The sequence below is a fragment of the Pan paniscus genome, chromosome 5 (assembly GCF_029289425.2).
Source record: "Pan paniscus chromosome 5, NHGRI_mPanPan1-v2.0_pri, whole genome shotgun sequence".
In the NCBI taxonomy this organism is placed as follows: domain Eukaryota; kingdom Metazoa; phylum Chordata; class Mammalia; order Primates; family Hominidae; genus Pan; species Pan paniscus.
The window spans coordinates 78724174-78745597 of NC_073254.2; the positions used below are offsets into that span (position 1 = coordinate 78724174).

The window sequence follows — 21424 nt, forward strand, 5'->3', positions numbered from 1 at the left end:
CTGTATTTCCTGAATTTGACTGTTGGGCTGCCTTGCTAGGTTGGGGAAGTTCTCCTGGATAATATCCTGAGAGTGTTTTCCAACTTGGTTCCATTCTTCCCATCACTTTCAGGTACACCAATCAGACGTAGATTTGTTTTTTTCACATAGTCCCATATTTCTTGGAGGCTTTGTTCGTTTCTTTTTACTCTTTTTTCTTAAACTTCTCTTCTTGCTTCATTTCATTCATTTGATCTTCAATCGCTGTTACCCTTTCTTCCACTTGATCAAATCAGCTACTGAAGCTTGTGCATGCATGACGTAGTTCTCATGCCATGGTTTTCAGCTCCATCAGGTCAATGAAGATCTTCTCTACACTGTTTATTCTAGTTAGCCATTCATCTAACCTTTTTGAAGGTTTTTAGCTTCTTTGCAATGGGTTTGAACATTCTCCTTTAGCTTGGAGAAGTTTGTTATTACCGATCATCTGAAGCCTTCTTCTCTCAACTCGTCAAAATAATTCTCCATCCAGCCTTGTTCTATTGCTGGTGAGGAGCTGTGTTCCTTTGGAGGAGAAGAGGCACTCCGATTTTTAGAATTTTCAGCTTTTCTGCTCTGGTTTCTCCCCATCTTTGTGGTTTTATCTACCTTTGGTCTTTGATGATGGTGATGTACAGATGGGGTTTTGGTGTGTACAGATGGGGTTTTGGTGCGGATGTCCTTTCTGTTTGTTAGTTTTCCTTCTAACAGTCAGGACCCTCAGCTGCAGGTCTGTTGGAGTTTCCTGTAGGTCCACTCCAGACCCTGTTTTCCTGGGTATCACCAGCGGAGGCTGCAGAACAGCAAATATTGTAGAACAGCAGATGTTGCTGCCTGATCCTTCATCTGGAAGCTTTGTCTCAGAGGGGCACCTGGCTGTATGAGGTGTCAGTCGGCCCTTACTGGGAGGTGTCTTCCTGTTAGGCTACTCGGAGGTCAGGGACCCACTTGAGGAGGCAGTCTGTCCATTCTCAGATCTCAAACTCCATGCTGGGAGAACCACTACTCTCTTCAAAGCTGTCAGATAGGGACGTTTAAGTCTGTAGAAGTTTCTGCTGCCTTTTGTTCAGCAATGCCCTGCCCGCAGAGGCAGAGTCTACAGAAGCAGGCAGGCCTCCTTGAGCTGTGGAGGGCTCCACCCACTTCGAGCTTCCTGGCTGCTTTGTTTACCTACTCAAGCCTCCGCCATGGCAGATGCCCCTCCCCCAGCCTTGCTGTCACCTCGTAGTTCAATCTCAGACTGCTGTGCTAGCCGTGAGTGAGGCTCCATGGGTGTGGGACCCTCCGAGCCAGGCGCGGGATATAATCTCCTAGTATGCCATTTGCTAAGACCATTGGAAAAGCGCAGTATTAGGGTGGGAGTGTCCTGATTTTCCAGGTACTGTCTGTCATGGCCTCCCTTGGCTAGGAAAAGGAATTCCCCGACTCCTTATGCTTCCTGGGTGAGACGATGCCCTGCCCTGCTCATGGGCTGTACCCAGTGTGCGACAAACCCCAGTGAGATGAACCCGGTACTTCAGGTGCAATTGCAGAAATCACCTGTCTTCTCTGTCACTCACGCTGGGAGCTGTAGACTGGAGCTGTTCCTATTTGGCCACCTGGGTACCTCCCCCTATTTCTGGGAGAAAAATATCTAACTTGATGAATGGTTTCTGGTTTGTCTAGCTGAGTAGATTTTGGTGCCATTCTTGAAACTGAAGAATATATAAATTTAGAAAGTCGAGGGAGAATATAATGAGTTCATTTTTAGGCACATATTATTTGATGTATCCATGGACATGCTAGTAACTATTTTCAGTAGTGTAGGAATAAGTTATCAATATAACTTATTTTAAAAATAACATAAACATAATTAGACTTTTATTATAATTAAGAAAACCTCTGGATTACAATGCTGGTTGGTGGAGAGAGGGAGAGGCTACTGAAGAAAAATAAACTTTGACTCAAATACCTTACAAATTCAAAGTACTAGAGCAGCTACTTACATATCAACAAAACAGTAAAGTTTGCACTGAAAGTTTTTATCCATTGTACTTATCTAAATAGAAAGATCCCCATGTGTGTGGGGACATGGTGTGGCAGAATTATTTTTAGGCTTAAATGCATATATACTCTTTCTCTTATAAATGCAATTACCATGCATGAAATAGCTATGAAATATCTGTTCATCCTGGGGACAGTTTGGTTAGCTTCTTGGGAATAGTTGTGAAGATGAAAACTATGTCCATGAAGGAAAGCTGACTGAGTAGAAAGTATTTCAGCTCATTTTCATACAACTGTTGTTGTTGTTGATGATGATGATGATGATGATGATGATGATTCATTATAAAATGAAGCATCTGGGGTGAGTGCCTAACTGGACAGGATGCCAGGATAACAGGAGTAAACAGGGACTATCCCAGCTAAACCAGGGGTATGGTCACCTTCTATTTGAAGTCATAACATTTTTTCCTTAGGTTATTGTTGTACTGAACGTGTTAAATATAGAGTTTCCATCTTAAACTAATTCTGAAGTAGAAATGCTGTGATTTTATTTTAACTATTGTATTATCTGGAAACTCATTCTATTGGGGCTCAAATTTACATGTATTTAGGGCATGAGCATGGTGACGGTTAATACTGAGGGTCAACTTGATTGGATTGAAGGATGCAAGGTATTAATCCTGCATGTGTCTGTGAGGGTGTTGCCAAAGGACATTAACATTTGAGTCAGTGGGCTGGGGGAGACAGACCCACCCTTAATCTGGTGGGCACAATCTAATCAGCTGCAAGCGATTATAAATCAGGCAGCAAAAATGGCCTAGTCTTCCAGCCTACATTTTTCTCCTGTGCTTGGATGCTTCCTGCCCTCAAACATCGGACTCCAAGTTCTTCAGTTTTAAGACTTGGACTGCCTCTCCTTGCTCCTCAAGCTTGCAGACAGCCTATTGTGGGACCTTGTGATCATGTAAGTTAAAACTTAACAAACTTCCCATTATATCTCTGTCTGTCTGTCTGTCTGTCTGTCTGTCTCTATCTATCTATCTATCTATCTATCTATCTATCTATCTATCTATCTATCTATCTATCTATTCTGTCCCTTTATGGAAACCTGACTAATTCAGGCTTGGGCCAATATTTTGTGTTAAGTTGTTGAGACTGAGACACAAAGATCAGATAACTGAAAACAGTTTTCCTGAAGAAGGAACTACTGATAATAAATCACTGCTTTGCTGCCTTTGAAATAATGTGCTTCTTCCTACCCCCTTTCTCTTTCTTTTTCTTTTTTAATCCTGAAGGGGGTAATTTCAGTTTTAAATACAAGAGGCTGAAAGTGGCTCCAGGCTTTTTCAATTAAAAGATTTAGTTTGCAACTTCTTTGCACTGGAAAAGACTAAATCTCTTGGAATCAGTTGACATGATGTTAAAATGGACTGTGCTATTTCTTTAAAAGCCATGTACAATGGTCATTTCTCATCAAAAGGTGTTTTGGCTGTAGGCAAGCTTCTTAGTTCCATAACCTTATAGACGGTAAAGGACAGTTTCAAAAGGCATTTATACCTAGTTAACACTTTTTTTTTGACACACTATTAGATGTGACAATTTTATTTTACATTAAATGGATAAAAGAATAAAAGGAACAGCCAACTTTCCCTGCTGTTTCAATAGTTTCCATTAGTTTATTTCCCCTCAATTGCTCCTTCAGATGGGCTAGATAAGATTTCACTATTTGGGGGGATCGTTTTAAGCTTCTTTTCCAGCAGTTTGTTATTTTTAAAGCTCCAGTGATTCACTATAAAATGCATCTCCATCTGCAGGAAGCAATTCCTAAATTGCTTCACTCAACAAATCCAAAACTGCTAGGCTCACTATAGCACAGAAATAGAACTGGTTTGGAAAGGGATTACCTATTGGATTCAGAAAAACCTCTTCTGAGACAGGTTACGGCATGGAGCAGATCTCTGAATGCCAGAGGGAACTTCTATTTTATTGTATTCAGTAAGAATCGTTTGAAGTTTTGTTTATTGGTCTGAACTATTTCCTGGTAAAAATATACTTTGGTAACTAATATATATAAATTATGAGTTATTGCAAACTCCAGTTCCGAATTAAAATGTTCTAAGCAACTTAAAATTATGTCTGAATACACATACTTAAATATGTTTTTTTCCAGAACTTACTAAATCTTAAGTTGAATTTATTTCACTTAAGGTTAATCCTTTTCCCCACCTCCCCATGGCACAAATATGCAAAATATTAACCTTTAGCCTGAAAATGTTATTTCCATTACTTATAGAATAGGGTCAAATATTTGGCATATATTTTATATACATTAAAGTGTAACATGGGTTAGAAAATCTTGGTTTATATTAGTTGTTTTCAATCTAATTAAAGTAAAATAGAAACAAGAAAAAAATGCAGGTCAAGCGACAAGGAATTGTTTGCTAGCTTAATCACATATAGGAAGCTATTGTTATCCTTGAGACTTAGACAAGTTGACTATTCTATAGGATTTTTAAAGACAGGACATGATTTATCTTAATACTGTGTCAGCATTTTCCTGAGACTGATTTAGCCTTTTGCATTAAAAAGAAGAGACACACTAGAACTTTTAATTGAAAAAACCTGCAGCTACTTTCAACCTCTAATATCTAAAATCAAGTTATCTCTTTATGAAAAGAACAAAAAGGAAGTAGCTAATCTTGAAGTTGTTCAGGAGTCATTTATTACCAAAAGTATCTTTACTGACTGTCCCAATTCCTTCAGGAAACTTCAAGCTATGAAGAGCATAATATATAAAACAGACTATTTAAGGGATACTTTGTCTTATTACAAAAGTTGTCACTCAAGTCTCCAATAAATAGCTTCATACAGATTTTTTTTTCAGGGATACACCATTTGCCACAGGCAAAACTGTAACATCGCATTTGGTTTTACACTGGAGTTCCTTGATGTTGTTCCATAAGCCTCCATGAGGGGCAGAGGAGCAGGCCTTCCATCCACTCTGCCATGCCTGGACCAGAGTTAGTTTGCTTTATTTATTCATTCATTCATTCACCCACTCAATGTTTACTGAACTTTTTCCCTATTCCAGGCACTGCTAGGCACTGTACAACTGTGTTGAATGAAATAGATATCATCCCGTTTTGCATTGAGTTTGCAATCTAGATAGTGAGACAAGAATTAAGTAACTAAATAGAAAATGACACATTATATTAAGTCCTAAAAGAGAATATCACATTGGTGCTATGGGAGAGCACAGCAGGCGGCCTATTTTAGATAAATGGTTGGGGGAGAGTTTTCAGTGGAATTAATAATTAATCCGAAACATAAAAAATGCAAAATTGGGTAAGGTGAGGAATAGGAAATGTTTAAATAGTGAACAACAGATATGAATGCTAAGATATGAGAGAAAGTCTGACATAGTTCAGGACTGGAAAGTAGCCACTTTTGCCCAGAGTTCAGCAAAAAGGAGGAGATTTGAAAAACTATACAGAGGCTAGATCATGTAGGATGTCTTTGATAACAAAATGTACTCAACATGTAACTTAACCATAATTAGTGTGATTTTACTCCCCAGCAGCTGAAGGCAATACTCTACAAAAAATTCCAAATATATATTATAACATAGTATTCACCTTTGTTCAAAGAATTGATTCAGCCCATAATCAGTCACAACACCTCCTAGCATTTAGAGCAATGGCTTCCTTTACATATGGAACCAAATTTTGGAAGCCGAAGTTGGAACTTTCTTACTAAGGCCTCCAGGGCTGGATATGATCTGGCCCCTGTTCCACTCTGTGACTGGACTCTTTCCACTCTCTCACTGTGCTCTTGCTTCACATGTCCTTGGTGTGCCATGCCACATCACCACGGCTCCAACTGACTTTTAATGTAACTATGCTGACAGTTCCCTGGGAACTCAGACTCACTGCACTCTGACAACTTCTCACCATAAACAGCAAACCATTTCTTCTACCCTTGTGAAAACACAGTCTGAAGGAGCAGAGTTAATGCCCCATGGGGGAAACTCTCAACCAATGTGGCTGGAAGTCAGCAGATAATTGCTTCTGCCTTTAGGTGAACACTTCTTGCAGATAATCTGTAGGCTACTCAGGATGTCCCAGCAGAATAGAATCCTCGCAGTAGGGACTCTACAACTCTGCTTAATGTCGGCTTTTCCCTCTGCCCTGTCTTCCTGTCCCCAGTCTTTCCCTTGCTCCTTGGGACTGCCTCCAATAAATTGCTTGTAACTAAACCTGTGGTATAACCTCTGCTTTTGGGGGAATTCCAAGCTATGGTTCTGGTCTTTTTAATTTGCATACAGTCTGTGTTTGCTCCCCATTTAGTTCCTTTGTGCTTGGCCTAGAACCTTCTTTCTCTTTTGTATGTACTCTCATGGCTGACGCCTTCTCATCATTCAGTTTCAGCCTCAATGTTATTTCCTGAGAAGAGCCTTTCCTCTAATCCAGTGTTGTTCTCAACTGCTTGTCACTACTTCATTACGTAACTCTTAGTATGTTTATTATAACTGATCACTTTTGAGATGTGCCTATTTTCTTATTAACTTATTTTATTACACATTTACTTGTATTGTACCTAGAATTATAAGCTCCAGGAGAGCACAACCCTTACTATGCTGTGAAGGATTGTGCTCACAAAGTCCAGAACAATGGCTGTCATATAATGGTCATGCAGTAAATATGAGTTGAGGAATTAACAAATGAAATTCAATGTGTTTTCAAGGTGGGATAATAGAATATAGAATAATACTTTTCTTTTAAGAGCATGCATTTGAAACAGTCTCTTATAGTGTTTCCATTACTAAGAAGATACATGTGAAGCTTCCATCAAGTAAGTAAAAAGAGTAAAAAAAAAAAATTCAAATTTTAGATGCAGCTCTCCTTTACTGGTAACTTTTCACTTATTTTTAGTTTTACTAAAATGTCCTAACTGGATAGTATTTACCCTTGTGAGAGAGGGTATGTACTATCAGGGGACATAAGAGAGCCTCCTGGGGTGCTGAAAAATGTTACCTATCTTGATTTGGGTTGTGGTTACATGGTTTTGTACATATGTAAGAATTCATTGAGATTTGTGTGCTTTACTGTATGTATGTTATCTTTTATTTTAAAAATCTTGACCAAGTTTGTGCTTGGGGAGCAAAAATATGCACCAATTTTGTAAGTTTTAAAAATATAAAGACCTCTTTAGTGTCAAATTTATTTTTCAGATAGTCCGTCAAATCCTGATTTTCGAAATCTTAGGTTGGTTGTTAAGGAATACCTTGATCATATTTTTACGTTGAAGTTATCAAATACTTTATATTAACTTAGGGAAAAATCAATCTATACTATGTAAATTCTTGGAGAGGCGGAATCTTTCTTCTTCAATACACTTTTTTTTTGAAAATGTACCTTTTTTTAGTGAAAATTGTGTATCAATTGGAAATACTTTATCAGCTGTCATAGAAATAATATGCTATCTTAATCTTCTTTGCATTGGTCCTGTGAAGAAATATTATAATAAGTAGGTGGAGTGTTTCCATTTTTATTAAATTTGTATTTGCTTGTTCTTTCCATTTGCATCTCATGCTAAATTACATGGCAAAATTAACACCAACTGAAGTGCAAGTTCTAAATGGAAATCTATTATATCCTCCCATATTTTAATCAGGACATATGTGTTTTATAAATGGCAATTAAGCTTTTTATGGAGTGCACTGGTAATGCTCATATACCGTGAAGCACCAAACATATAGGAGTAATCTCATAGCATTAGGGTAGATCCCAATTACTGGCCAAGTAGGCTACATCTTTTGTCATCTGGGTGGAGATGCTGGATGTTCTCCATTCTGAAAGTGTCTGCTCATTGTCCCATAGCTGCTCCATGAAAATCCATTTTTGGTGTTTGCTTCATTTTAGGAAGAGAACTAAACATTCTTCTCATAATTTAAGGACTCTTCCAGTGCCAACATGTCAATGATACTCATGGCCAATGAGTATCTCAATGATACTCTTTTTTCTTTGATGCAATGATTTCATTCACTTATTGATTCAGGCATTCAATAAATATTTATGAAGTTCTGATGTGTTAGGCACAGGTTTGCTAAGGTAAAAGACACATAAGGTGTGACCATATCTGATCAAGATTTTAGTCTAAATTAGTAGTTCTTAAAGTTAGTTTTGCATCTGAATTACTAGTCAGAAATACAGATCTATAGTTCTCACCAAGGAGCTACTTACTAGAAGCAGAATCTGGGGGCATGGGGACTGAGTGAGTTCCTAGATTAGAGATACGCAGCTTTGATGGCCAGATTTTTAGCTCTCCATAATATTCCCTTTGCAAGAACTTGACCCAATTCGGTACTAAAAAGGAAATCTTTATATTGATCTGAGTCTCCCAACTGTTGTAGATGTAATCATTGGCTAGAGTTGTACTCTTTTGAGCAATATTCTTCTTCCAATGTGAATGGCATGTAGTTAATATCAAATAAGTATTTGTTGAACAATAAATGACTGACTGACAGTCTTTCAACCATTCAAACTCAGCTGTCTTCAGGCTAAACATTTCTTATGGTATGGCTTCAAGACCTATATAGGAACTTGAATGTTGGCATCTGAGATTTCCTGGTAGTTAGGGTAAGAATGGGAACTTGATGCTCAATGCTTTTAATCATGCTTTGATTTTACAATGTCTAAATAATTTGTAAATTTTATGTTGAGCAAAAGGAAATAGCCCTTTATCTACTGGCTTGGGCCATACAAGGATCATCTTAAATCTATTTATCTATTTTATTTCAAGGAACATTGAATATTCTTTTGAGTACATTTTACAGGGTTAAAAGTTGATATATTTTAAGTTTGTATTTTAAGATATATTGTCTACAGAACAAGGCCTATGGTCAGTTTTCTAGGTTAGATAATATAAAAATGAAGTTATAATTGGAAGTCCCATAGTTTGTACAGACTAAACAAAAAGAAAAAGTTGTATATGTGTGGCTGCATTCCAAAAAAAAGTGATGTTATTACTTTAGATCATTTTGTTAAACGTTTGGAACATTTCAAGAAGTAATGTTATGCAAGTTTCAACATAGCACATTCTCAAAATGAAAAACACTTCAGGGAATTTGGTAATAAGGTGATAACAAGATGATGAGGTGCTAAAGAAGTTACTTTCTGCTTTGAATTTTTTTTAGTCCATTATCCTTATTGATGTCTTATAACACTTCAATCTATATACCGACCTTTTATTCTGACTGCTACCTTCACTGTGCCTATCACACATTTTTGGGAGACGGTGATATATTATGAAAAGTTGAAAGTGCCCCCAAAAGCATTAAATCAAATGCTATAAAATTGAGTGCTGACATTTTTCAAAAGTGCAAAAAGTACAATAGTGAGAGTTTCAGAGTGTCGAATATTACCATGGAAGGAAACTGGCCCTGGGAGAATTAAATCTGAGTATAGAAAATGAGGCAACTTTAATATTTGACACAAAGGTTGTTTTCTTACTTTTTGCTAATGGAATATAATTAAGCACTTAATTGCTCTTATTCTCCTTTGAATCAGACATTCAAAGGGCAGGTAGGTCAGGATACTGTCTGGCTCATTTATTAGAAAAGCATGCAAACAGTTGACCTAGAAACACATTGACAGAACAAGGGCCTACCAGTGGGACAGCATCTGCAGGCATAAGCACCAGTTAGAGATTAATATAAGCTCCAAATATGTAAGTACACTACTTTTCTCCAAGGACATGCTACAGTTTCCTTCTTTATGTTGAGCATGGAATATAATGAGAATATATCCAGACCATTAAGTGACTAAAACTGAGAAAGGCCTTAACTAAAAGAGGAAAGAGGAATAAAAGGCGTTTTTTTTTGTTTTTTTTTTTTTTTGTCTTTGAAAATAGAATGGAGGGATTCCCAGGCAAGATAGCCAAATAGGAAAAGCTCCAGTCTGCAGCTCCCAGTGAGACCAAAGCAGAAGACCAGTGATTTCTGCATTTCCAACTGAGGTAACCAGTTCATCTCGTTGGGACTGGTTAGACAATGGGTACAGCCCACAGAGGGTGAGCAGAATCAGGGAGGGGTGTCCCCTCATCCAGGAAGCACAAGGGGTCGGGGAACTCCATCCCCTAGCCAAGGGAAGCCCTGAGGGACTGTGCCATAAGGGACAGTGCACTCTGGCCCAAATACTACACTTTTCCCATGGTCTTTGCAACCTGCAGACTGGGAGATTCCCTCGGGTGCCCACGTCACCAGGGCCCTAGGTTTCAAGCACAAAACTGGGCAGCCGTTTGGGCATCCACTGAGCTAGATGCAGAAATTTTTTTTCATACCCCAGTGGTACCTGGAACCCCAGTGAGACAGAACCATTCACTCCCCTGGAAAGGGGGCTGAAGCCAGGGAGCCAAGTGGTCTTGCTCAGCAGATCTCACCCCCATGGAGCCCAGCACTGGCTTGAAATTCTTGAAATTTCACTGGCTTGAAATTCTTGCTGCCATCACAGCAGTCTGAAGTTGACCTCGGATGCTAGAGCTTGGTGGGGGGAGGGGCATTTGCCATTACTGAGGCTTGAGTTTTCCCCTCACAGTGTAAACAAAGCTTCCTGGAAGTTCAAACTGGGTGGAACCCACTGCAGTGCCTCAAAGAAACTGTAGTCAGACTGCCTCTCTAGATACTGCCTCTCTGGGCAGGGCATCTCTGAAAGAAAGGCAGCAGCCCCAGTCAGGAGCTTATAGATAAAACTCCCATCTCCCTGGGACAGAGCACTGGGGGAAGGGGCAGCTGTGGGCGCAGCTTCAGCAGACTTATACATTCCTGCCTGCCAGCTCTGAAGAGAGTAGCAGATCTCCCAGCACAGTGCTCAAGTTCTGCTAAGGGACAGACTGCCTCCTCAAATGGGTCCTTGACCCCTGTGCCTCCTGAAGGGGAGACACCTCCCAGCAGGGGTTGACACACACCTCATACAGGAGAGCTCTGTCTGGCATCTGGCAGGTGCCCCTCTGGGGCGAAGCTTCCAGAGGAAGGATCAGGCAGCAATCTTTGCTGTTCTGCAGCCTCCACTGGCGATACCCAGGCAAACAAGGTCTGGAGTGGACCCCCAGCAAACTCCAGCAGACCTGCTGAAGAGAGGTCAGACTGGTAGAAGGAAAACTAACAAACAGAAAGCAACAGCATCAACATCAACAAAAAGGATGACCATGCAAAAACTCCATCCAGAGGTCATCAACAGCAAAGACCAAAGGTAGATAAATCCATGAAGATGTGGTAAACCAGCGTAAAAAGGCTAAAAATTCCAAAAACCAGAATGCCTCTTCTCCTCCAAAGGATCACAACTTCGTGTAAGCAAGGGAACAAAACTGGACGGAGAATGAGTTTGATGAATCGACGGAAGTAGGCTTCAGAAGGTGGGTAATAACAAACTCCTCTGAGCTAAAGGAGCATGTTCTAATCCAATGAAAGAAAGCTAAGAACCTTGATAAAAGGTTAGAGAAATTTCAAACTAGGGTAACCAGTTTAGAGAAGAACATAAATGACCTGATGGAGCTGAAAAACATAGCACGTAAACTTCATGAAGCATACACAAGTATGAATAGCCGAATTGATCAAGTAGAAGAAAGGATATCAGAGATTGAAGATCAGCTTAATGAGATAAAGTGTGAAGAAAAGATTAGAGAAAAAAGAATGGAAAGGAATAAACAAGGCCTCCAAGAAATATGGGACTATGTGAAAAGACCAAACCTACATTGATTTGTGTACCTGAAAGTTATGGGGAGAAGGGAACCAAGTTGGAAAACACACTTCAGAATATTATCCAGAACTTCCCCAACCTAGCAAGACAGGCCAACATTCAAATTCAGGAAATACAGAGAACACCACAAAGAAGAGCAACCCCAAGACACACAATCGTCAGATTCACCAAGGTAGAAATAAGGGAAAAGATGTTAAGGGGAGCCAGAGAGAAAGGTCGGGGAAGCCACAAAGGAGAGCCCATTAGACTAACAGCTGATCTCTGCAGAAACCCTAGAAACCAGAAGAGTGGGTGTCAATGTTCAACATTCTTAAAGAAAAGAATTTTCAACCTAGAATTTCATATCCAGCCAAACTATGCTTCATAAGTGAAGGAGAAATAAAATCCTTTACAGACAAGCAAATGCTAAAGGATTTTGTCACCACTAGGGCTGCCTTACAAGAGCTCCTGAAGAAAGCATTAAATATAGAAAGGAAAAACCGGTACCAGCCACAGCAGAAACAAACCAAAATGTAAAGACCATCAACACTATGAAGAAACTGCATCAACTAATGGGCAAAATAACTAGCTAGCATCATAGTGACAGGATCAAATTAATACATAACAATATTAACCTTAACTGCAAATGGGCTAAATGCCCCAATTAAAAGGCACAGACTTGCAAATTGGATAAAGAGTCAAGACTTCTCAGTCTGCTGTATTCAGGAGACCCATCTCACATACAAAGTCACACATAGGCTCAAAATAAAAGGATGGAGGAAGATTTACCAAGCAGATGAAAAAAAAAAGCAGGGGTTACAATCCTAGTCTCTGATAAAACAGACTTTAAACCAACAAAGATCAAAAAAGACAAAGGGCATTACATAATGGTAAAGGAAACAATGCAACAAGAAGAGCTAACTATCCTAAATATATATGCACCCAATACAGGAGCACCCAGATTCATAAAGCAAGTTCCTAGAGACCTACAAAGATTCTTAGTTTCCCACACAATAATAGCCCACTGTCAATATTAGACAGATCAATGAGACAGAAAATTAACAAGGATATTCAGAACGTGAACTCAGCTCTGGAACAAGCGGACCTAACAGATATCTACAGAACTCTCCACCCTAAATCAACACAATATACATTCTTCTCAGCATCACATAGCACTTATTCTAAAATTGACCACATAATTGGACGTAAAATACTCCTCAGTAAATGCAAAAGAATGGAAATAATAATAAACAGTCTTTCAGACCACAGTGCAATCAAATTAGAACTCAGGATTAAGAAACTCACTCAAAACCACACAACCACATGGAAACTGAACAACCTCCTGAATGACTACTGGGTAAATAACAAAATTAAGGCAGAAATAAATAAGTTATTTGAAACCAATGAGAATAAAGACACACTGTACCAGAATCTCTGGGACACAGCTAAAGAAGTGTTTAGAGGGAAATTTATAGCACTAAATGCCCACAGGAGAAAGCGGGAAGGATCTAAAATCGACACCCTAACATCAGAATTAAAAGAACTAGAGAAGCAAGAGCAAACGCATTCAAAAGCTAGCAGAAGGCAAGAAATAACTAAGATCAGAGCAGAACTTGAAGGAGATACAGCATGAAAAACCCTTCAAAAAATCAATGAATCCAGGAGCTGGTTTTTTGAAAACATTAACAAAATAGACCACAAACCAGACTAAGAAGAAGAGAGAGAAGAATCAAATAGACACAATAAAAAGTGATAGAGGGGAAATCACCACTGATCCCACAGAAATACAAACTACCATCAGAGAATGCTATAAATACCTCTGCACAAATAAACTAGAAAATCTAGAAGAAATGGATAAATTCCTGGACACATACAGCCTCCCAAGACTAAACCAGGAAGAAGTCAAATCCCTGAATAGACCAATAACAAGTTCTGAAACTGAGGCAGTAATTAATAGACTACTGACAAAAAAGTACCCAGGACCAGACAAATTCACGGCCGAATTCTACCAGAGGTACAAAGATGAGCTGGTACCATCTTCTTAACCTATTCTAAACAATAGAAGAAGAGGGTCTCCACCCTAACTCATTTTATGAGGCCAGCATCATCCTGATACCTAAGCCTGGCAGAGACACAGCAAAATAAGATCATTTCAGGCCAATATCCCTGATGAACATTGATGCAAAAATCCTCCATAAAATACTAGCAAACTAAATCCAGCAGCACATTAAAAAGCTTATCCACCACCATCAAGTCAGCTTCATCCCTGGGAGGCAAGGCTGGTTCAACATACGCAAATCAATAAACATAATCCATCACATAAACAGAACCAATGAAAAAAACCACATGATTATCTCAATAGATGCAGAAAAGGCCTTCATTAAAATTCAACACCCCTTCATGCTAAAAACACTCAATAAACTAGGTATTGATGGAACATATCTCAAAATAATAAGAGCTATTTATGACAAACCCATGGCCAATCATACTGAATGGGCAAAAGCTGGTAGCACTCCCTTTGAAAACCGGCACAAGACAAGGATGCTCTCTTTCACCACGCCATTTCTACATACTATTGGAAGTTCTGGCCAGGGGAATCAGGCAAGAGAATGAAATAAAGGGTATTCAAATAGGAAGAGAGAATTCAAATTGCCTCTGTTTGCAGATGACATGATTGTATATTTAGAAAACCCCATTGTCTCAGCCCAAAATCTCCTTAAGCTGATAAGCAACTTCAGCAAAATCTCAGGATACAAAATAAATGTGCAAAAATCACAAGCATTCCTATACACCAATAATAGACAAACAGAGCCAAACTATGAGCAAACTCACATTTGCAATTGGTACAAACAGAATAAAATTCCTATCAATACAACTTACAAGGGATGTGGAGGACTTCTTCAAGGAGAACTACAAACCACTGCTCAAGGAAATAAGAGAGGACACAAACAAATGGAAAAACATTCCATGCTCATGCACGGGAATAATCAATATTGTGAAAATGGGCATACTGCCCAAATTAATTTATAAATTTGATGCTATTCCCATCAAGCTACCATTGACTTTCTTCACAGAATTAGAAAAACCTACTTTAAATTTCATATGGAACCAAAAAAGAGCCCATATAGCCAAGACAATCCTAAACCAAAAGAACAAAGCTGGAGGCATCACACTACCTGACTTCAAATTAATCTACAAGGCTACAGTAACCAAAACAGCATGGTACTGGTACCAAAACACATATATAGACCAATGGAACAGAACAGAGGCCTCAGAAATACCACCACACATCTACCACCATCTGATCTTTGACAAACCTGCCAAAAACAAGAAATGGGGAAAGGATTCCTTATTTAATAAATGGTGTTGGGAAAACTGGCTAGTCATATGCAGAAAACTGAAACTGGACCCCTTCCTTAAATCTTATACAAAAATCAACTCAAAATGAATTAAACATTTAAACATAAGACCTAAAACCATGAAAACCCTAGAAGAAAACCTAGGCAATACCATTCAGGACATAGGCATGGGCAAAGACTTCATGACTAAAACACCAAAAGCAATTGTAACAAAAGCCAAAATGGACAAATGGGGTCTAATTAAACTAAAGAGCTTCTGTACAGCAAAAGAAACTATCGTCAGAGTGAACAGGCAACCTACAGAATGAGAGAAAAATTTTGCAATCTGTCCGACAAAGGGCTAATATCCCGAATCCATAAGGAACTTAAACAAATTTACAAGAAAAAAACCAACAACTCCATCCAAAAGTAGGCAAAGGATACGAACAGATACTTTTCAAAAGAAGACATTTATGCAGCCAACAAGCATATGAAAAAAAGCTCATCACTGGTCATTAAAGAAATACAAATCAAAACCACAATGAGATACCACCTCACGCCAGTTAGAATGATGATGATTAAAAAGTCAGGAAACAACAGATATTGGAGAGGATGTGGAGAAATAGGACACTTTTACACTGTTGGTGGGAGGGTAAATTAGTTTAGCCTTGTGGAAGACAGTGTGGCGATTCCTCAAGGATCTAGAACTAGAAATGCCATTTGACCCAGCAATCCTAATACTGGGTATATACCAAAGGATTATAAATCATTTTACTATAAAGACACATGCACACATATGTTGCTTGCTTCACTGATCACAATGGCAAAGACTTGGAACCAACCCAAATGCCCACAAATGTTAGGTCGGATAAAGAAAATGTGGTACATATACACCATGGAATACTATGCAGCCATAAAAAAGGATGAGTTCTTGTCCTGCGCAGGGACAAGGATGAGTCTGTAAACCATCATTCTTAGCAAACTAACACAGGAACAGAAAACCAAACCCGCACGTTCTCACTCGTAAGTGGGAGTTGAACAATGAGAACGTATGAGCACAGGGAGGGGAACATCATGCACCAGGGCCTGTTGGTGGCTGGGGGGCAAGGGGAGGGATAGCATTAAGGAAAATACCTAATGTAGATGACGGACTGATGGGTGCAGCAAACCACCATGGCACATGTATACCTATATAACTTGCATGTTCTGCACATGTATCCCAGAACTTAAAGTCCAATAATAATAATAGTAATAAAAACAGTGAAAAAGGGGAGTCATCAGTCCAAGCTTTAAAGTTATCTTCAGAGCTAAAATTCAGAGCAGATGTTTTTATGCCCTGCTCAGCTGACACAGCTCAGACAGGGGTTTGATTTGATCAATCCTATTTGAAATTTGGAACTTCTCCTGTCCACTAAGAATATAAGTTGTGTATCCCTTTCCTGGAGATCTTTAAAAAGTGGTGAGAACTCGAATTTCCTGGGTTGAGGGGGGCTTACGCATTTGGACTTCTGAGAGACCTGACTGTGTGAGGAGCCTGAGGGGAGACAGCAAGACCATCACCCTTCCCATCTGCCTAGAGCCCTTGCTAAACTGTGGAAGGGGTGTAATATTCTGAGTTTAAGAAAGCAAACTTTCTTTAAAAAAGAGCCCCCACTTTTCCCTGGCACAGGGTGCATTTGGGGTCTAGACAAGATTGAATATTATCCCCCAAAATGTATATCCACCCAGAACTTGTAACTGTGACCTTCTGGGGAAACAAGGTTTTTATAGATGTAATCAAGTCAGGATGAGACCATCCTGGATTAGGGTGGGTGTTAAATCCAATATGACTGGTATCCTTATAAGAAGAGGGAACTTCAGACAGACAGACGCAGACACACAGAGACGTCCATGTGAAGACAGAGGTAGAAACTGGAGTGATGCTGCTAGGAGTCAAGGAACACTGAGGATGCCAGCAGCCACAAGAAGCTGGAAGAGACGAGGAAGGATCCTCCCCTGGAGCCTTCAGACGGAGGATGGCTCTGGCAACACCTTTTGATTTTACATTTCTGACCTCCAGAACTGGGAGGGCATAAAATCTGTTTTTTTGTTTTGTTTTGTTTTATTTTGTTTTGTTTTTTGAGATGGGAGTCTCACTCTGTCGCCCAGGCTGAAGTGCAGTGGCACAATCTCTGCTCACTGCAACCTCTGCCTCCTGGGTTCAAGCGATTCCCCTGCCTCAGCCTCCCATGTAGCTGGCACTACAAGGGCCCGCCACCACGCCCAGCTGATTTTTTTAATTATTATTTTTAGTAGAGATGGGGTTTCACCGTGTTAGCCAGGATGGTCTCGATCTCCTGACCTCGTGATCCGGCTGCCTCAGCCTCCCAAAGTGCTAGGATTACAGGCCTTAGCCACTGCGCCCGGCCAAATCCTGTTGTTTTAAGCCACTCAGTTTGTGGTACTTTGTTATGGCAGCCCCAGAAAACTAATACAGCAACTGATGTGTCCATGTTGGCTGTACTAAGACAGGGCCATTGAGACTTGCCTGGCTGTCTTCTGTGGACAGCTTTCTAGCTGCACCTAAGTCAAGTCCCTGAGGCCCACCGAGCCATTATTCTGTTCTGGGTCACCCCCCATGGCCTCACCCTCACTGTCTTGCCTTTCATTAAACATGCACTTGTGAGCGATTAAAAAAAAAGAATGGAGGCATTGTACATAAATATTTGATGATATAGCCTATTTAAAATTTAGATAGCATCTTTTCCCACAATCTCAATGATTTCATTTTTTTTCAGTTGTTAAATCAGCTAAAATTGTATCCAACTACTATAATATAGTATTAATTACTGTACAATATAAGAGAAAATGGAGGCAATAATCATTGAATTGGCATTTTGGATTTCAGGAGACATAAAAATCATTTAACACCTGTTTTATTTTAGAGATAAAAGAACTGAGAACTATGAAATTATCACAGCTAGTTAGCAGAGTTGGAATCAGGAACTAAATTCTCTGTTAAAAAGCAATAACTTTAGATCATAAGTGGTCAACCTGTGCTAGCCATTCTATGAAATTTGTGTACTCTGTGGATAATTTTAAGATTAATGTTGGGTTTACCTATTCTGGTCATAATCCTATTCTGCTTTTGGTCTACATGGCATCTTTCAGTAAGATAGATCTTCCAACCACCTCAACACATACAGAGTAAAATATGGTCTCCCTTGCTTGCCTTACATACTATTTAACCTCATGTATTGCTACCTGAAACCAAGCATTTAATTCTTCCTTCAGTGAAATACTAAGCCATGTGTGTAGTCCTAGTTCCCACCCACACGTCTGTCCTTATTTGCTGAACTCTTCCTCCGCTTAATACACTCTTTCTCCAAATCTTCCTCTAATTTATGTGGACAATTCTTATTTAATCATTGAGATCGTGATTTGTTGTTGTTTTTTTTTTTCAGAAAGCTTTTTATAAGCTTGACAGAACTTCAATGAACTTGGGCTAAATGTTTCTATTACTGAAAAAATACTTTGTGAATATTTTAATATTAGTGTTTACCACATTATTGGAATATGGTATCTGTCTGTCCAACTATGTTGTAAATTTCTTCAAAGACCAGAAACACTTGGGCTGAAACATCAGTCTCCAATGATTTTTTAAATTGTTTGTATGATTTTCATAACTCCAACCATCTCCTATTGCTTATGAGTTCCAAATCTCTATGTCCTTTCTGGATCTATCTCTTGAGTACCAAGATTTAATTCCACTGTATCGTGTAAGCAGTTTCCTCATTACATATATTACAATGCACTGAATCATTTGTTTTTAGGTTGGACTTATTTATGTGCCCCTCAGATTATTTTGTATAACTAATTTTTATGTATTCAAGGCATGTACCTGTTTGCTTAGTTATTTTTTAGTAGATTTTATTTTTCAGAGGAATTTTATGTTCACAGCAAAATAGAGTGGGAAGTACAGAGTTCCCATATACCTCCTGTCCCCACACATGTACAGCCTTCCTCACTATCAACATCCCACCTCAGAGCGGTACATGGGTTACAATTGATGAAGCTACACTGACACATTTTTGTAACTCCCAAATCCATATCTTACATTCATGCTTACTCTTGGTGTTGTACATTCTAGGTGTTTGGACAAATACAGAATGACATATATGCACCATTCATGCAGAATATTTTCTCTGCCCTCAAAATTCTCTGTGCTCTGCCTATTCATCCATTCCTCCCTGCTCTCCTCTGGCAATCAATGATCTTTTCATCATCTCCATAGTTTTGCCTTCTTCCAAAAGTCATATCGTTGAAGTCATACAGTATGTAGCTTTTTGAAATGGGATTCTTTCACTTAGTAATATGTATTTACAGTTCCTCTATTTTTTTCATGTCTCAATAGGTCATTTCCTTTTCCATTCTATTATCTGGATGTACCACAGTTTATTCACCTACTGAAGTATATTTTACTGCTTCCAAGTTTTGGAAATTATGAATAAAGCTGTTATTGCTTAGTTATTTTTCATAATGCAAAAACACATTATAAATGATTACAATATGCAGAAGTATATATAAAGCAGTAAGCACTGATGTCATGATCTCTCCTTTCCTCCTCATCTGTATTCCACTCACCACAGATGATCTGTTAAGAGTTTAGTGTATATCCTTCCAATTACCTTCAATGACAAGTTTATTGGATATGTGAACCAGCTTAAGGCCAAAGATGTTACTGAATTTATCCAAAACATGTATTGAGGCATGTAGTAGGCTGAACAATGGTCTTCAAAAATATCAGCTCCTAAACCCTGGAACTTGTCAATGTTATCTGTGTTTGCAGTTGTGATTAAGTTAAAAATCTTGAGATGGGGAGACTATATTTTGGATTATCTGGGTGCCCTCTGAATGCTATTACAAGGATCCTTGTAAGGGAGAGACGGAGAGATTACCCAGAGTGAAGAAGAGATAGCAATGTGACCACAGAGACAGAGATTGGAGTGATGCATCCACACGTAAGGAATGCTGGCAGCCACCAGAAACTGAAGAGGCAAGATATGGATTCTCACCGACAGCCTCTGGAATGAGTGTGCCATAAGCCATCTTTGGTTTCACTGCAGTGAAACTAATTTTGGATTCCTGGTGTCAGAACTGTGAGTGAAGACATATCTGTTGTCTTAAGTCACTAAGTTTGTGGTAATTTGTTATAGCAATGACAGGAAACTAATACAAGTCCTTACTGTGTTTCTGCACTGGGCCATCTGGTTCAGGTAAAAAGACAAATAGAAAACTGGCCTTGACTTTGAAAACTTGGGAGTAGAGTTTATATGACAGGTTGGTTATGGCTTGCAGGTCTATACACCAGGGTATGGTGCTTTTGCATTTCCCAGAGATGAATAAGGAGCCAGCAGAGATTGTAAAGCAGGGAAGTGGAATCATCACCTTTGTTTCTGAGGGAGATGAAGCAGCTGGAAGCAGAGACATTAATAAGATTATCACTCATGAAACCTGAGGAGAGTTTACACTGTGACCGTGGCAGTAGCACCAAGAAGAATCTTGAGTTTAGGAGACTTTTCTGAAGTAGACGTAAAAATATTTGGCAATTACATCATTTTCGAGTCATGTTACCACGCTGGGCCAAACATCTTGTCCCTAATAACGATTTCTGTAGAGATATTTGGGTTTTTTCCTAACTAAATCACAGCAGTTCTGCATAAAAATATTTTGAGTATTGGCTGGGCGTGATGGTTCATGCCTGTAATCCCAGCACTTTGGGAGGCTGAGGTGGGTGGGTCACGAGGTCAGGAGTTGGAGACCAGCCTGACCAACATGGTGAAACCCCATTTCTACGAAAAATACCAAAAAAACTTAGCTGGGCGTGGTGGCGCTTGTCTGTAATCCCAGCTGCTCAGTAGGCTGAGGCAGGAGAATCTTTTGAACCTGGGAGGCGGAGGTTGCTGTGAGCCAAGAACATGCCACTGCACTCCAGCCTGAGCAAAAGAGCGAGATTCCATCTCAAAATAATAATAATAATAATAAATAAATAAATAAAATAAAAAGTGAGTATTATTTTGAAATTTTAAAAATCAGGGATAATATTCTTTTAAAGATGTAATTTTTAAACAATCTTTTTCCAAATTCTTGATAGTGTTTATTCTTAATCTATAAAAAAAGAAGTAACACAGAAATTTATATCACACACAACTTTCATCAAGGAAAGATTACTAATGTGGTGATTTTATTTTAGCTGAACTCAAATATCACTCGAATGATGAATCAAATTAATGTGAAGAGTCATAACTATCTTAGTATTAAACCTCAGAGAAAAAATGTAAGATTAAATTAATAGCATTTTAAGTATATATT

General features: G+C 39.0%; 1 protein-coding gene across 1 annotated transcript in view; it reads right to left on the reverse strand.

Moving 5' to 3' along the window:
• The window catches only part of LOC100974207 (eyes shut homolog), a 1877183-nt gene that overhangs the window by 144185 nt on the left and 1711574 nt on the right, over nt 1–21424 (reverse strand). The window lies entirely within an intron of this gene.